We start from the raw sequence: 17,441 nt of genomic DNA, 5'->3' as shown, positions 1-17,441 counted from the left end.
TTTGTGTTGAATATATTTCTTTTTTATAAAATGGCTACCAAAAACCAAAATAGGATACCATTTTGTGGGACTCTGGCAGCCAGTGACTACTATTCCGAATTCCTCGCAAAAGGACCGCGATACTTGTTCGTTATAACCGAAAGCTCCTAAAAACCGAGTTCGCCAAAAAAAATCATACAGATTCATCAAAGTTACTTCTTTTCTCTTCGTCTGAATGTCTCATTCTTATGTCATTGTTTTTGAGAAATACCCATATATAAATTTTAAATGTTTCTTTACTCCACAAATTAAAAAAAAAAAAAATGCTGTCATCGCTTGTTCTCATGATTTATGATTTATCACTAACTTTGGTTGACTTTGAAATGTTAAGGAAATTTATTTATAAAGGACATGAAAATCTATATAAGTTTTACGAATCACAAAAATATTTCTAGATTTAAGCGGGGTTTGCTCGTTAAAAGCGAATTTTGCTCTCATAGACTTTTAACATTCTACCGACAAAGTATTTCTGATTTCCTCGCTAAATCCGGGTTCTCGTTAAATCAGGGCTCGCTAAGCGAGTTCGACTATACTACAAAAAACAAAGAGAAAAAGATGCAAGTATTAGTTGACATTTCGGAGATATGACTAAGTAAATCTCCCCTTGAAAAAGCAAAAAAAAAACTGACTTCAGATGAGGAGTGGCACCACTCTATTATTCACGGATTACTTTCTGTTGTTTATACTGAAAGAAAAAAGTATTAGCTTAAAATAAAGAAATTAGAGAGTTTTTCTGCATTCATACCAAAACGGTAACTCCAAAAAGTGTTAAAAAATCAAATTTTTGAAGAAAAAAAAACCCCTCCAAAACTTGATTTTTATTCAAAAAATCTAAAAAAAAATCAATTTAATCTTATCTCAAGCAAAAAAAGGATGGAAAAAAGCTGAAACTTGACGGCACATGTCATTATGTGAATTACGTGAAATGACCCAAAAACGATAACTAACTGGACTTTTTATAGGTTGTGACACACACTCAGCAATTTATAACTTTCAAAATTTCTTAGCTATTTTTTGCGCATGCGCTGTGAGAAATTAATTTAAATGTTGTATTTCATTAAAATTTCAACATTTTTATTTCAAGTTTCATAATAACAATTTTCTTGTATGCTGTGAACTTTTCCGAAAGTTTGGCAAACCTGGACGGAAAACTTTGCGTGTTACGAGATAAAATAAACAAACAAATGTTTTTGACAGCAATGCTATATCTTCGTGAACATAAGTTATATGTTCGTGAAAATCTATAAAATAATTGTACATAGTAAGAAAACTATGCTCTGAAATTTACAGCTTATTCCCAGCCATTTACCGATGAAAAATGATAGAAGAAAACATTTATGGTTTCTTCAGTTTGTTTCTGGCCCTACGTTATTTTGTTCAAATCAATGCGTTACTAAATGAGAAATAAGCTAAATAAATCTATTTTTCACACTAATATGAATTTCGAGCCATTAGTTATCAGAAGACTTAAATTAACAGTTATTTCATGGCAAAAAAATAAAATATTAAAAAGCGAAAAACATAACACTTGCATAAAAATAAAGGAAAAAGCAAAAAATTTTACGTTATTGTGAAAACAATACCGCGTTCTATCAATGTTAAACTAAATCCTTTAGCTACTTCAACTCTAAAATTCACCGACTTTTTATTCAGAATTTTCTTTTTTAAATTGTATTATTCAAAACGAAAATCATTCAGTATATGCACGCAATTATATGAAGAATAAAATAAAATGGAATTAAAGGAAATCCCTCAAGGGAATGCAAAACAAAATAGAACGTAAAAAATTTAAGTACAGCAGAAATTCCACTAATTCAAAAACAAAAAATTAACAATTTCAACGGGAAAATATCAAGTTTCTCATTTCTATGTGCATTATTCTAGAAGCAAAAATTCAGATGGTTTGTTGCAAAATAGAACTATATAATTTCAAATCAGCAAATTAAATTGAAATGTTTCTTTCCTTAAATAAATCGTTAGTAATATATTTTTCAAGATCAACTCAAAATGTATAAAATTGTAAATAAAATCTCTCAATAATTTTCTCGGCAACGTTAATTCATTGAAAATTTTTTAAGTACTTTGCAAAGCTTAAATGTAAAGAATAATCAAACTTTCAGATTTCTTTTAAATCTTATTTTCAGGTAAAACTGTATGCAAACACCCTTTAAAACGTACATTAAAATAATTCTAAACTGTTCAAAAACAAAAAAAAAGTATTTCAATGGTCAAATAAAAAATTACCAGCTTGAAATTTAACAAACAGCATTGTAGGAAACTAAGTTGTATTAATGAGAACTTTTAAATAAGAACAAAATTTTCAAACCGAATTATAAAATTTATAAATTGAAATTTCAGACAACGTCCCACACGGAATCCGATCGTTGCATATTTCTACACTTCAAAAGTATACCTTAAAATCAATTCTTCCATATTAATTTAATTAACTAACTAGTTTTACCTTTTTCCAAGTAATAGCTTTAACAATGACTTAAGCCATTTTTCAAGGTTTTACAGATATATAATCGTCTCAGAGCAACACTTTGACATCTAATCCCAGAAATAACACTAAGCTATCCTACTGTTGCTCTGAGACGACGATATTAAATTTGATGTTTGCAAAAAGTATGCAAAAAGTATAAACACTGAAGCATACGAAACGGAAATCCACCCAAAACAATTATGCTTCGAATCCATGAAAAAACAGGAAACATTCATTGCACGAAGTCAATGCTTAAGTCTCAACTTAGTCATTGACAATAAAAGAATGTGCTCGCAAATTAATCTTGGTCTCTATAACTTTCTGCATACATAATTGCGTAATGGCAGTCAGAGTCGCCTTTTCTATTAGCTTTTAACCACTCAACGTATTTGCCCATTTGCCCGTGTTTGACGGGAGAAAGTTACCGGCAAATTTGTTCATGCCGTGTCTTACAAGAGCTGTCTCGTATCTTGCGTTATTTTATTTGTAATGTTCCTCTGCGATCCGTTTAGTAACGAGTTGATGATTGCATCACATGACATCCTTTTACTCCAATTTAATGTTATTACCCCAAAACTGGCAATTTTAATGTGACTCAATAGTTTACTCTCTAAATATTACCAACAGTGGCCCAATTGAAACAGATGTAAAAAATATAAAAAAAATCGCCAAATTTGTCGCCAAGTTGGAGACAAAACTTGGCGACTAAAAGACTGGCGATATATCGTCAAGTGTCCGCCAAATTATAACACCACTTGAGTTTATATCGAAATGAACAATAATTCCCCCCCCCCCCAAAAAGGAGCAAAAGACCCCTTTAGAAACACCCGAATACAACCAAAAGGGAAGGTGCATAACTAGACCCCACTAGGAGTCTACGTACCAAATTTCAACTTTCTAGACATTCCGTTCTTGAGTTATGCGATATACATACGCACATACGCACATCCGCACATACATACGTACATACAGACGTCACGAGAAAATTCGTTGTAATTAATTCGAGAATCGTCATTATGGACTTTTCGCTTGTTTATACGTTCTTAAGCACTTATCTACGTATGGTCGAGTCGAAAAAAAAACTCAATACTCATTCGGGGGTGAGTAAAATTGAAATTAAGGTCGATTTTTGAGTGAAATTTTTTTCGCGAATACAATAGTTTTTTTTTTTTTTTTTGTAAGAGGAAGTAAAAATAGGTAGGCAAGATTATAGTTCAATTTATTTACCGCAGGTAGCCCCCAAAATGCTACATTTTTCTTGCGTAAACCACGTGGTGCACTTCAATCATTAGCTATAAGTATGTTAAAAATTCGTTGCTATAAAGCAGTTGCTTCGTATGGAAAGGCAATCTATCCATTTTTCTTAATGGATAGTTAATGGCCTTAAATAGCATAAAAGTAAGCAGTTAGCCATAAATAAGTTTGCACTAAATGTTTTGCAACTTGTTTTTAACGTAATGCGCTAATCAAGCAATTTTTATTAGGTATGACGACCAAACTGAGTTTTAACCATTCTTATGCTAGTAAAAATTATAGTTTAATTTTAATCTTTTGAAATTTAAAATGAGCATGAAAACTAATCGTTTACACTTCGTTTGCATTTTTTTCCCTATAACTTTTACCCATCCTCCACTCCCAAGTAACCCCAGTCCCCACAACTGAAAGTGTGGTAGATAAACTTCTAAACCCTACGCCTATTCAGACTCTAGCAAAAAAAAAAAAAAAAAAAAACTTTTTACGGAAAACAAGCTCGTGCTTTAAGGGGTGAATGCATTTTTTTCGTAATAGGTACAAATTACCAGCACTGTGTGAAAAAATTTCAGTCTCCAAGCTAGTAAGGTAAATTTCAATGCATCAAATAGCGTACTTGCTGTTCACAAACAACAGAGAAAAAATGCTCTCTTATAAGCAAAAGAAATCGCTCTTGAATGATGTAATCATCATTTCCGTAATGATCATCATTTACATCACTCATTCTCCGGGGAACTTAAATCACCGATAATGGTTATTTGGTTTCTGTTTAAAAACGAAAAATTCATTCACGCTTTTCACGAAATCCACATTGCTAAGGTTTAGCCTTGAATTTAGTTTGTTCACTTTTATTACCAAAATAAACCTTATTATTACTATTATTTTTTATTGTTTTTGGCAATAATTAAAAAGTAGATTTCGAGTAATTTTTAGTTTTCTCACTGTTTATAATCTATTTTTTCATCAAAATATACAATCATGTTGTGAATATGCATAAGTCAGACGCAGAAAGAACAACAGCTTGGCGTGAGAGAAAACGTACGGGTGAAATAGTAGTTTAGAATGTAAAAAAGAAGAAACGATAAAAAGTTTTACTTCTATCTTGGACCTTTAGAACACACACACAAGCGGGACATCTTTTTCCTGAAAAATATCAAGAAATGTAATTTTCTTTGCGAAAAGAAAATCCAATGCAAGAATTGTTTTTCCAAGAAGGCTTCTTCCTGGAACTTTTTGACTTTCATTTCTGCCACACTGGTTATAATATTATTATTATTATTTAGCAAGATAATATATAAAAGCCTATTTTTTCCTGAGACTACTTGGAAGAGCATGCTTTTTGAATCTTTCAGTGAACTTAGCATGTTGAGAAAGGCGAAGATGCATTGGTTTACATTTTAGTCCGGTCAATTTAGACAATTGAAATAACAAAAATTCCGGGAAAGCTAAATTTTTGTAGAGACCTTGAGCTTACTATTACAAATAAGTTGCCAAAAGTCCCCATCGATCCCATGTGCGCTAAAAAAGATATTCGGGGTCAAAGGTCAAAATTTTAGGTTTTTTGGATTTTTCTCAAAAACAGTAAGTTTTATCGAAAAGTACCGCAGACCAAAGTTGTAGATCTCAAAATTCTCTATAAAAATGGTCCTTATGCTTTTTTTTCTCAAAGACCAATCCTTCCCAGATATTGCGTACTCTCAAAACACGGCCAGTCATTTACAGAATCCCCTCTACTCGCGTGGCCTTGAATAACATCTGGCTATTCTAGTCCGTGTGGCATCGTTCACGTACCCAAGGCGCACCCCCCTGATTTTCGCGGAAATCCCCCCCAAAAGCATGCCTCCCCCCTAATGAAAAATACTCCTCAAAACAATCCCCCTAAAAATTTCGATGGCACAGTCTGGGCCATGACCCCTCCTAGGGGGGGGGGAGGGCACCCCTGACGTACCTGCTTCTTTTAGAGTTAAACGTGCAGTTCGAGTGAATAAATGTATTTATCACAAGCGTCTACTGTTTGTGCTAATCAATATTTAAGAAAAATGTAACAATTTCGCTTTATTTGCAATAAACTTTTGACTGAAGGTGAAACTGTTGTGCTGGGCAGTTATGGAATGCCAACTTTAATCGATGCAAGTCTCGTGAGAAGTTATAAGAATGCTAATTATCTTAGAAGTCAAAAGTCCGTTACAATTCGCGTGGATTGCAGAAAATCATACACCCGGAAAAATTCAATCTCTGCAACAACGTGAGGATAAAAAGGCCAGTACTTCAAAAATAAGTCCTCCTCGTACTGTAGCGCGATTAAGTGAATTTGGATCCAGCTTTTGTTTTTAAAAACACTGCTTATTTTGTGGCTGTAAAGCGGGTGAGGAGGCTGAGAAGAAGAAACACAGAATAATGAAAGAAAAATTCATAAAGCAGCGACTAAATCATACTCAAAATTAAAACGTGCAAGAGCAACTTTTGACACACCTCAGAACGATCTTTAGCGAATTTTAAAAGGGATTCTTTGAATGTAAGTGTGGAAAATTTATAAATTTTTCTGCGATAATTCTGCGTTTTGTTCTTCTCAGCCTCTTCATCCGCTTCCTCGCCACAAAATAAGCAGTGTTTTTTACAACAAAAGCTGGATTCAGATTCACTTAATCCCGCTCTTGTTCGAGGTGGACTACTTACTTTTGAAGTACTGACCATGCTCATTAGGGTGGATTGAAAAAAATCAAAATCTGATAAACGCTAATAGCCCGGAAAAGTTGCCCTTTGTAGAGATATTTGGTTCAACAAAAGGATTTCGACCGCAAAAAATATCTTGAGGTGTCGCTCGCGCCTCGAAATTGACCATTAATGCATAAAAACTGGAAAAAGTTATAATAATTTCATCAAATATCAAAATTTGAGAAATTTGATGTTATCGCTCTTAAGAGTAGGCTTTTTGTGTAGATTACACATTGCATAAAATCATTTTAATAATAAACTGTATTTTAAAGTTCCACACATGCGTTGAGTCTTGAATTTGACCAATATAGTCAGAATTGAATAGCATCGTGTGGCTCCGTACTTAGAGAAAAAAATATTAGAAGTTATGATTTGTAAAAGTTTGCTTTCATATTAATTAATTCTTACATAGATACGAAAAAAAATAAGTAGTGAAAGCATTTCTTATTTAGTTAAAAAAAAAATTTTTAATTCTCCACTTAGCAGATAACTTAGGCTCAAAATGTCAAATTTACCTATGATAGAGAACAAATTTTAAGTATAAAAATTTTAAAATAATGTGGCTTGCAACAGCCCACATCAGTCACCCTTTGAAACAAATACGTTGCTAAAGAAATTTTAATGGGTTTTGAGCCCTCGAACTGTAACCACATTGATTACAATAAAACATAAGTTTGGCATGCGAGTTGAACTATTTTACTTCTCATAATTTTCAGTCTTGATTGAAATTGTGGCTTGATGGTATTGTGGTATATTTCTAGATTCTAATCTGACTCGAATAAAATCCATTTATATCATCCATTTATATAATCCCTTTTGGTTAGGCAGCAAACTGTACCTGACATTTATTTTTCTTATTTTACCTATCGTCTCACTGCATTAGTATGACATGTGAGGTTTTGAGTACCTGACACTTCTTTTTCTTATTTTAACTATCGTCTCGCTGCTTTAGTATGACGTGAAGTTTTGAAAACCATACTACTCAGTAGGTACGCCACCAAGCAATTTCTTTCAAAGTTTTATCAGAAGTCCCCTTTTTGAAAGAGGGAGCTGCCGAGTTTTACCAGTTCTGCTTATCGATGAGCTCATAGCAGTCTCTCTGCTTCAAAATTGAAATCTGGAATTATACATGTTCATTGTCCATCTTCGAACTGATCATCGTAATCCGTCTTGAAACAAGTTCTCTGATGATGGTCATCCGCAATGCCTAGTGTTATATTTTTTAGATTCTCAAAGTTACCAGTTTGCAGAACAAGAGCTGATGTTCTAAACATAGTACGATGGCAAGTTTAAAAAATTCGATTGTATAGCAAAAATTTACAATTTCAGATTTGAACTTGAGTTTTTTGATAAACAGAAGTGGGAAAACTCGGATCATCTTCTTAAAAAAGGAATATCAGATAAAACTTTAAAAGAAATGGTGCTTGAGGGCGTAACTACTGAATTATATGATTTCCAATACCTCACGTTATACTAAAGCAGTGAGACGATGCGTAAAATTAGACAAAGAAGCGTCAAACACAGTTTGTTGTCTAACCAAGAGAGATGGATTTCTTAGAGTCAGATTAGAATCCAGAAATCTTACTTACAATGTATCACTAAGGCCAAACATTGTCAGAAGTCAAGATAATAATGCGACTCGCCAGCCAAACTATGTTTTATTGTATGAAATGTGGTTACAGTTTGAGAGCTCAAAACACATTTAAAGGGGGGCTGTTTTGAGGGGTATTTTTCTCAGTTTTTGGAGAGGGGCTCTTGCTTTTTAGGGGGGGGCTCCGCGATATTGAGGGGTGCGCCCATGCCCTTAGTAGGTCCGGCCCCTTTGGGTACGTGAACGATGCCACACGGACTAGAATAGCCAGATGTTATTCAAGGCCATGCAAGTAGAGGGGATTCTGTAAATGACTGGCTGTCTTTTGAGAGTACGCAATATCTGGGAAGGTTTGGTCTTGGGGGAAAAATCATAAGGACCATTTTTATAGAGAATTTTGAGATCTACAACTTTGGTGTGCGGTACTTTTCGATAAAACTTACCGTTTTTGAGAAAAATCCAAAAAACCTAAAATTTTGACCTTTGACCCCGAATAACTTTTTTAGCGCACATGGGATCGATGGGGACTTTTGGCACCTTATTTGTAATAGTAAGCCCAAGGTCCCTACAAAAATTTAGCTTTCCCGTAATTTTTGTTATTTGATCACTATTTTTATGTCTAAATTGACCGGGCTATTTCTATACAATAGCTTCTCTGCAATTGATTCTCATTTCCTAACTTCTCATTTTTGATTTCTCAGTCTTAATTTTTGGAGGGAGGGGGGAGCTTAGTATTGGCATAAGCTTTGCTGCTTTTTACTATCGTTTTCTCTTTGTTTGCCATTGCTTTTTGAGTTGCGGTTTTTTCCATAAAATACAAACCGAGAAAATTACACAAATATGTGCTAAAAATCGAGTTAACTGTAGCAAAAATTACAAAACATTATACAGTGACATTAAAAAAACTAAATTTTTTTAAAATATACATTTTATTTATTTTTTATTGAGCTAAACGTTCGAAAGATGCAGTGTTTGTTTCAAGTGATTACGTTCATAACAATCAATTTGATACGTTCATTACGCTAATAACTATTTGTTTAAATAATTTAAGAAAGATTCCACATTTTAAATGCATTCTAGGTAACTCTTGGGAAGAGAATAAAGCAAAATTTTTCTTTTTATCTTATATTATTAAAAACTGAGCGTATGTACCTACGTATGTAACTATGTATGTATGTCCAAATTACTTCTCCCGAACGACAGTGAACTGATCATCGAACCAGGTATCGATGGATTCGTAATCTTCCTATCTTTATGTTTGGCTATTTAACATAATCCTCCGATAATAATTAGTGGAGATATCTGTTAAAAACCATTAATTATGACACTTAGATTTCAACTTAAAATTCCCATTTTTCGAAGGCTTTCCCCCATTCAAATTATTATTCAGTGCATCATCTCAACTTTCCGTAACAATGCTTTTATTGAAATTTGTAGTTTGAAGAAAATCATTGAGAAAAAAGATCTATTGCCCTTTTTTTCTCGAATATGAACAAGCATAATTCTGGCTTTTGTTTTAAAGGCTTTTCCTGTATCGGAGTATTTGAAATTTCTACTTTTGCCCACACAACCGAACAACGCCGCGTGATTATCAACACCTCACCCACCTATTTATGATGGATCATATGGAGGACTAGATGGATGGATGTGTACGCGTCAGACGTCACACATGGCAATGTCACCTCCCAGGGTGTGTTATCAGACGTCATACCGGCATAACGCCAGGCGCCATGGTCAGGAGCGCTTTTGAATATCAAGGCTAGTCCCATCAAGTCCAAATTAAGGAAAAACTCAATAGCGAGCGCTACTTCAGGGACGCTGTGACGCCGGAGGTACTACCCTTACTTCAGAGCATTCTTGGTGAAGTGTATCAGCAGGACAATGCACGTCCGCATGTCGCCCGTAACCTACGAGTGTTCTTCGGTGGAAGACAGGTCCTTCTTCCCGTTCTAGGTCCTGTTCAAAGGTCTACTTCCTTTGTCTGCCCGTTCTCCAGATATGACGCCCGTCAAGCATGTTTCGGATTGTGTTAGTCGGAGACTCGCCCATGTGTCTCATCCGACAGTTGGTACGGATGAACTTTGGCTTCAGATTGAAGCCATATGGGATGCTACTCCCAATCGTGACATTCAGAACCTCTATGAATCAATGCCAAAACGTGTACAAGCTCGCATAGCTGCGCGGGGTAGCTACATTCGATATTAGTTTACGCCAGTTATTTTCATTTCATTGATCTGTAATTTTGATCGTTTATTTGTAGCACTATAAGTAATATGTGCAATCAATTTTAACCCTTTCCAATAGGGCCGTTCACATGACGTTTTTCTACCTCGCATTTTCTCGCTCCGGCTCTGCCAAAACCCGGATCGAAAAATTCCTCATTCACATGTTAAAACCTGGTTTATCCCAGAGAGCGGATTTACCCAGCATCCTTCGCGCAAATCCTAAATGGAGGAAGTAAACCGTCACAGTTGGCGCAGTGCATTCTGGGTAACAACCCGGCTTTTCTCCTACCCCCAAGCAGGAGGAAAAAAATTCCAGCATTTCCCCAGCAAATAACCGGCTTGCGGTCGAAAGCAGGGTTTTTCCTGGGTCGAAAAGCGTCATGTGAACGGCGCTAATGAGTCCTTCGTGTTGTTGCGATTTTCACAAACAAGGGTGTATTTCCGAGGTGGACCGTCCAAAGCCAAGCGACGCAGCTAGTAGTCCTATAAAAGGTGTGGAAGCGATAATACGACGTTTTCTGACGAACGTAACAAGCCATTCAATACAGAATTCAAATTAGACTCAACGAGAAAAAAAAAATAAAAATTCAATGAAAGGAATTAAAGAAACTGAAATCGCAAAATATAATCAATAGCTGAATATATATATATATATATATATTTACATCAAAGGTATGCTTAAAAAATTGCAGATCGCGTTTTTTGAATGCTAAAAATTTAAATTTACATGTTGTTGTTGAAGATATTCAAGCAGTAATTATTCTACACATGGCATCAGTCTTGAAAAAACTTTTACGAGATTCGAAAAGTAAGAATGTTACCCATAAAATTAAGTATAATACATTAATACTGATTGAGTTTGAAATTTTGGCATACAGATTGACATTTTCGTCAGCTGACCCATTTATTAAAATAAATAACTAAAGAAAAACTTATTTTGGACAAAGGGCAAACAACACACTTAAAAACTGCAATATACTTCACGTAGATAAATAATAATTATGTTTATGTCCAATAAAGTTTATGTCCGTGAGTACCGGCAGGGGGTACACTTTCACCACGGCTGGTTTTAAAAAATAAAATTTAACGAATTGAAAATGACAAGCTACAGAACATTAGAAACAAAACTAAAAAATACATCACGAAAATTATTAATGTCATGATTTATGTCCATGAGCGCCGGCAGAGAGGTGCAAGAGAGTACAATCCCCCACCCCTACAGGCTTATAAAAATGTAACAAAATAAATAAAAAGTAGGACCAACTACTAAACATTTAGAAAATTATTGCATTTGGATCTTTTTTTTTTATGTTTTGTTATTTTTAACTCTAACTCTTTCGTGTACTGCTTTTTTTCATTTTACTAGCGACTTTTTTTTTTCTTTTTTTTTCAGTATCAGAAGCCATGTAACACTGAATTTTGCTATAAACTGTAAGAAATATCTTGGCGCCTATACGTGAAGTATGAATGAATATTTTTATGAATGAAGTAAATTAATAGCTTGAGAATTGAATTAGTATTCAGTTGATTTGAAGAAGATTTTTATCATGTTTTGGTGTCGAGTTGGCAAATGCTCGATTCCACGTTGCTTTTACGTCTAAGTTTTTTTTAATACTTAAGTCTAAAAACGATGACAAATAAATATTCGGCAATGTTTGCGCTACAGCAATAGCCTTAATTGAAAATAAAATTGTGAAAGAAAAGTTTCAAAAATTCTCAAAACCCCTCAATTTATTTTTGCCAGGGAAGTTTTGTAATTAAACATTTGTTTTCATAAAACAAAAGGATAAAATTAACGGTTTGTAGTTTGTCCTTGATAAAAATATTTGTACTTGTAGACCTATTATTTTCCCGTTCAGTGTTAACTTTTCAGAGAATTTATGTTAAATTTCCCTCCAGTTATCAAAGTGCTCTCAATAGTGGGCAATTTTAATTTCTTTGGAATTTTCATCACTTATTCTTTGAGTAATAAATTTAGTGTAAAATGTGTTAAAACTGATTGTCAAATATTTTGCTACGGACGACTATGCATCTTTTCTTACATAAAGATAAAGATGTGCGCTTAGTTTTGAATTAAATGACCTAATTTTAATGACATTCAAGAATCATTATTTATGATCAAAAACTAAATTCTTATCTAGTGCTTAACGTAGACTTATTTGAATTAATAACTAAAATATTTAATGAATGATAATCAAATAAAGAAAATAATTTTATGTAAGAAATAATTGTAGTACATAAAATGCTTTGGGTCTCTTTAACAGTTTTTTCAGAGAACAAAGTCTGCCTTAAAAACCGGAGAGTCTAAACTTCAGAAAATTCTTCGCTAGTAAAAACAAGTTCTAAAACTCTCAAAAGAAAAAAAAACTTAATTTATCCTTTTCAAAGTTTTCGTTGAATGATCTAATCATCATTTCCTTAATGATCATTGTTTACTCGATCTAATCCCTCGAGGTTTTAAATAATCGAATAATGGTTATTCGCGTTTCGAAAGAGTGCTTAGCTTAAGAGAAAATAAAGACTCCGTTTTGCTTTTTTTTTTGCCCAGCAGCTTTTATGCTACCATCGATCCGTTAAAATTTTGCCTTTTGTGACTAAAAAAGAAGAACACTTTCCGTTTACAAAATTAACTTACTGTAGCCATGTTTTTCAGTTAGATTTTCGACTGAATGAAAAGCACAGGTACAGATGAATAGTTTTTTTTTTACTTATTATGATTGTATTTAATTTTTACTACTATTCTTAAGAGCGGCATTTTCCTAATGATTATTATTATTATTATTATTAATAATCCGGTTAAAATACTTCAGGATCTGGAAGACGAAGTTTTCCACACAGCTGAACGAAATGGCAACATAAGATTGAAATTTGCATAAAGAAGGAGAAATTGTGCCGAACATTGAAAGATTAAAGGGGGCATCGAATGATTTTTTACACCAGGACGATGATAGATACCCAGACTCAACATTACGGAACATTTTCGGTGTTAAAGCAGACGATTTTGAGATTCACAACTCAGTGCTTTGGCTTAACCTTGATTTTGACAGTTCCAGCTTGATTTTGTAACCAATTAGAAGAATGGGACACAAAGATATTGTGAAACATTTTTGCGCTCTGAATTGCATTTAAAATATTATTCTAAACTTACTCTTAACTACTAAGGTTTTAATACAAAGCTGGGACTATGGTAATACTATAAAGGGGACGTACTTTTCTATAGGGTCAAGTTAAAGATTTTGACATATACCTAGTGTCGGGAGTTCTTTTTTCCCTAATATAATGCATAAACCCTTCGAATTAGGGAGCATACTAAATTTACCGTTGAAATATGCAGGGGAGACCGGGGATAGTTGGCGAACTTTTTTAACTTTATATATTTTTTTTGTTATAAATGAAGTAGAAAAAAGTTTCTTTTATTGCTTGGCTAATTTGTATAGTATCAGCAATAAAGTCGTATTTTGTTTTGACAGTTCTATGCTTTGTGTATTTTTTACATAATTTTTCGTGACCCTTAGCAGAGTTCGCACACTTGACCGTCAAAGGGTAAATTGGCGAGCCGTATGGGAGAGGATAGCGAATTTAGAAAAAATCATAGTAGACACTGAGAATTTCACATAATGCTTCAATATTGTTTTGAATAAGCAAGTAAAACTTACCAATGAATGAAAAAAGCAAAAATTAGCATTGTAATTACACACACTGTAATTACACATTTTGTATTCCTACCTTAGTCCTGGCTTAGTATGGTAACTTACTACAAAATACTACAAAATAGCATTGTATTTACTTTAAAGTTAGGTATATTATGCCATATAAAATGTTTAACATTCATTTTAGAAGTAAATGCTGAAAAACGTAACATTATGTGAAATAAGCCATTTTATTTGTCTCCTTTCTTATTTTTTTATGTTTCTTTTGGGTTTATCTTTTTCTTGGATTTAGAGGTTTTTTGAATATTTTGGGGACTTTTTGAACTGATTTGCATTTTTCTGCTGAGTTTCGTTATTTTCTTTCTGAAGAGCCTTCTTGACTAGAGAAGCAATAAGCATTGCTCTAGACCTCTTTCGTTTCCAGCCTTTTCTGATCCTAATCTCTCCTGCTTTACGATAAGGTCATATATAATCTGGAGTAATGCTCAGAGGTTTATGTTGGTTTGGCTGATAAATAGCGTTATTTTCAATAAAAGAAACTAAATCTAAATTATTGAATGAAACAGCAACTAAATCTGTTCTAGGTCAAATATATCCAGTTTTACTGCTTAAGGGGCTGCTCTTAACATAGGGCTAGTGCTGGGACAAACAGATTCACTTATAGATCCAGGAAATTGGGGGTCTGACCGATCAGTGATATAATTTGGCATGAATTTACATTCCTGAAAAATGTTTGAATTGCAGGGAAACACATCAGTTCCCTTGAAACTGGGTTATATTTTCGGGGATTGTTTCTTGTGTTAAAGCAACTGTTATCACCGTTGGTACGTCGTAAATCGTCATAGGTTTTTCTGGATTATTCACCATCAAAGAATCACAAGCGGAATACCATACTTTTCAATGGGTCATGTAAGCTCTTATCAATGGCGATAATGTAGTGGGAAAGAGTAGTTTTCTTATTATTTTTAGCAGCTGTCATCCACCCACTAGGGAATGCACCATACCTGCAGCATTACATCTGGTGGGGCTTTACTGTTTTTGGTTTTTCTCTTGTAGTTTCTCGTTTTTGGAAAGAAGAGCACGTATGTTGGCTATTGTATAGGCATGTATATCAAAAATGATAAGCTCAAAAAAAGTATAACTAATGCAATCATTAAATTGACATTTTACAGAATTTACATTTTAATTGTTTAATGTTTCGACTCTGAAAATTTAAATTCGGGCAAGTATGCGAATTCGCTGCTAGCTCTAACTCGCCGTATTGAAATCAAGTTACACTGGTTTGAAAATGGCTTCATAAAATAATCCGCACAAGACGTCATTTGTTGCGTAGAAGCATGAGCTTTTCATTATTAATAAGTTTTGGTAATTTACTCCACTATTATATGATTTATAAGAAAATAACGAAAGATTAAAAAAATAACACTGAAAAAACATCTTTCTCTCGTGCAACATGTTCAGCTGGGCAGATTTGACTGAAAATACATTGACAGTAGCGAAGCAGTTACGTGAACACGTGACAACTCACTCGGAGCTGTCAAACAAAAGACGAGAAAATAATTTAACATTTGCACACTTACCCTTTCGCATACTTGCCCGGGTCTCCCCTACTCTTAATAAGCTGAAATGAAACTGGGTTAAGGCACCTCGGGAAAACAATGAAGAAAAAGTGATGGCGCATGCATCAGCATTAAAGTTTTATATTGCACATCCAGATGTAAGAAAGAACCAATATTTATTATTTGCGATGCTTATGGTGAAAAAAATGTACCCTATTTAAAAAAAATACATATTAATTGAATCTAGTACATGTTTACAGGACCCAACAATTTAAATTGCTGTTTACGGATTTCTTCCTTTTTTTTTCACTTTTCAAACAAACAGCTCGATGATTGTAGAAATACTGACTTATTTTCCATCCATTTATGCAAGTAAAAAGACACATATTTTACCCTGTGTTCTTGATAAGAAAAATAGTGTTTTTAAATCGTCTTCCTTTGATAAAAGTTTAAGAGGCTTTGGAAAGCAGTTATTTGCTTTAAGTAACTGTCAAGTACAAAACTCAACATCACGTGACTAAGTACAAGAAGATCGACAGGACCCATTTATGTCAATCACATTCAAATTCAACAGTGAGCAATTTATCCCTTACGTCTGAGTAGGAAGCAGTATCAAGTGTTAAATAAATAATCTTTGAAAATGGAAAACTAGCTTGGAACTCGGAGAAGCAGTAAAATTTTAAGAACATGATTGTGTTCAATTTGCGTCCTGTTCTTGAAACATTGATAAAAATAAAATTAAAAAACCACGTTAGTCTTTCTTAAAGTAAGCTTCACCTACGCTCAAAGCAACGTATGACACATAAGTGAGAAACAAGATTTGTAAGAATTGCTGAAATTCTCTCGGATTTCTTTTTTTCTTTCAGTAAATATAGGCAGAAATTAGCATAATATAAATACCTGACTAAAATAAATAAATAAATAAGTGAATTAATGACGTATTAAAATTGAATGATGTCATTCTTCGTTGAATTTACACGGTGTCCGGTTTTATCATACTCATTGTGAGGTGTTTCCCGACCCATTGAGCAGAACCATAATTTTTAAAGGTTGACAAAACGAATCAATGGAACAATTACTATGTATTTCAACACTTTCAAACTCAAAAATTGCTTCTCAAGTGCTTAAGGAAGTGTTTTGATTAAACGTCTTTAAATTTCACTTCGAAGCTGCTTAGTACTGACATTACGAAATCAAAACTCGTTTCATTACTTCGATGCTTCAAATAATTATGTCTTGCTATTTGATTGTTGACGCTTAATGTACTGGAGAAGTATGCGAAAATTGAACAAACTGTTTATTTGGTCCCCAAGTCATTAAGTTCTAGTTACCAAATATGTGTAATAATGAAAACCTGTCCTGAGCTTAACGTGCACAATTATCGGAACTCCCAGCTCAGCAGAAATGACTCATATACAGAATTCCATTTGGTGATTAGTTTTGCACAACAACTAGTTTTGGACGCCTACTGCTCGCACTTTCTAACCAAAATGCTATTTTGGAAGCTAAAAAAAAATTCATTTATTTTTCCTTCAATCATTAGAAAAATATGCAATCTATAGCTATATCTGAATAAATGTGTGCCTGTTTGATTGTTTGAAATTTATAAAAAACACAAGCTTGATCGATTTGAACAAAGTTTAGTACAAAAAACAATCATGTCTTGTGATTAAATAATGGATGATGGCAAAATTGCATTTAAAATTTGGATGATTTTTTTTTCGGTTTCAAGAATTCCATTGACAATATTGAAATTTGAAGAAATATAACAAACATGTTTCAAAACTAGCAGTAAAACTATGGATAAGATGAAGTTTTTAAAATCTGTAAAATAAGTGAAGCATGCATCATTTCCACAAAACAATTTGAAGAAAAATGAAGCTACGAGGCATTCAAAGGGGTTTTTTTCTTAAAACTTTTGTAAACTTA

Source organism: Uloborus diversus, chromosome 1 (assembly GCF_026930045.1).
Source record: "Uloborus diversus isolate 005 chromosome 1, Udiv.v.3.1, whole genome shotgun sequence".
NCBI classification, from domain to species: domain Eukaryota; kingdom Metazoa; phylum Arthropoda; class Arachnida; order Araneae; family Uloboridae; genus Uloborus; species Uloborus diversus.
This window is presented reverse-complemented; position numbering follows the sequence as displayed.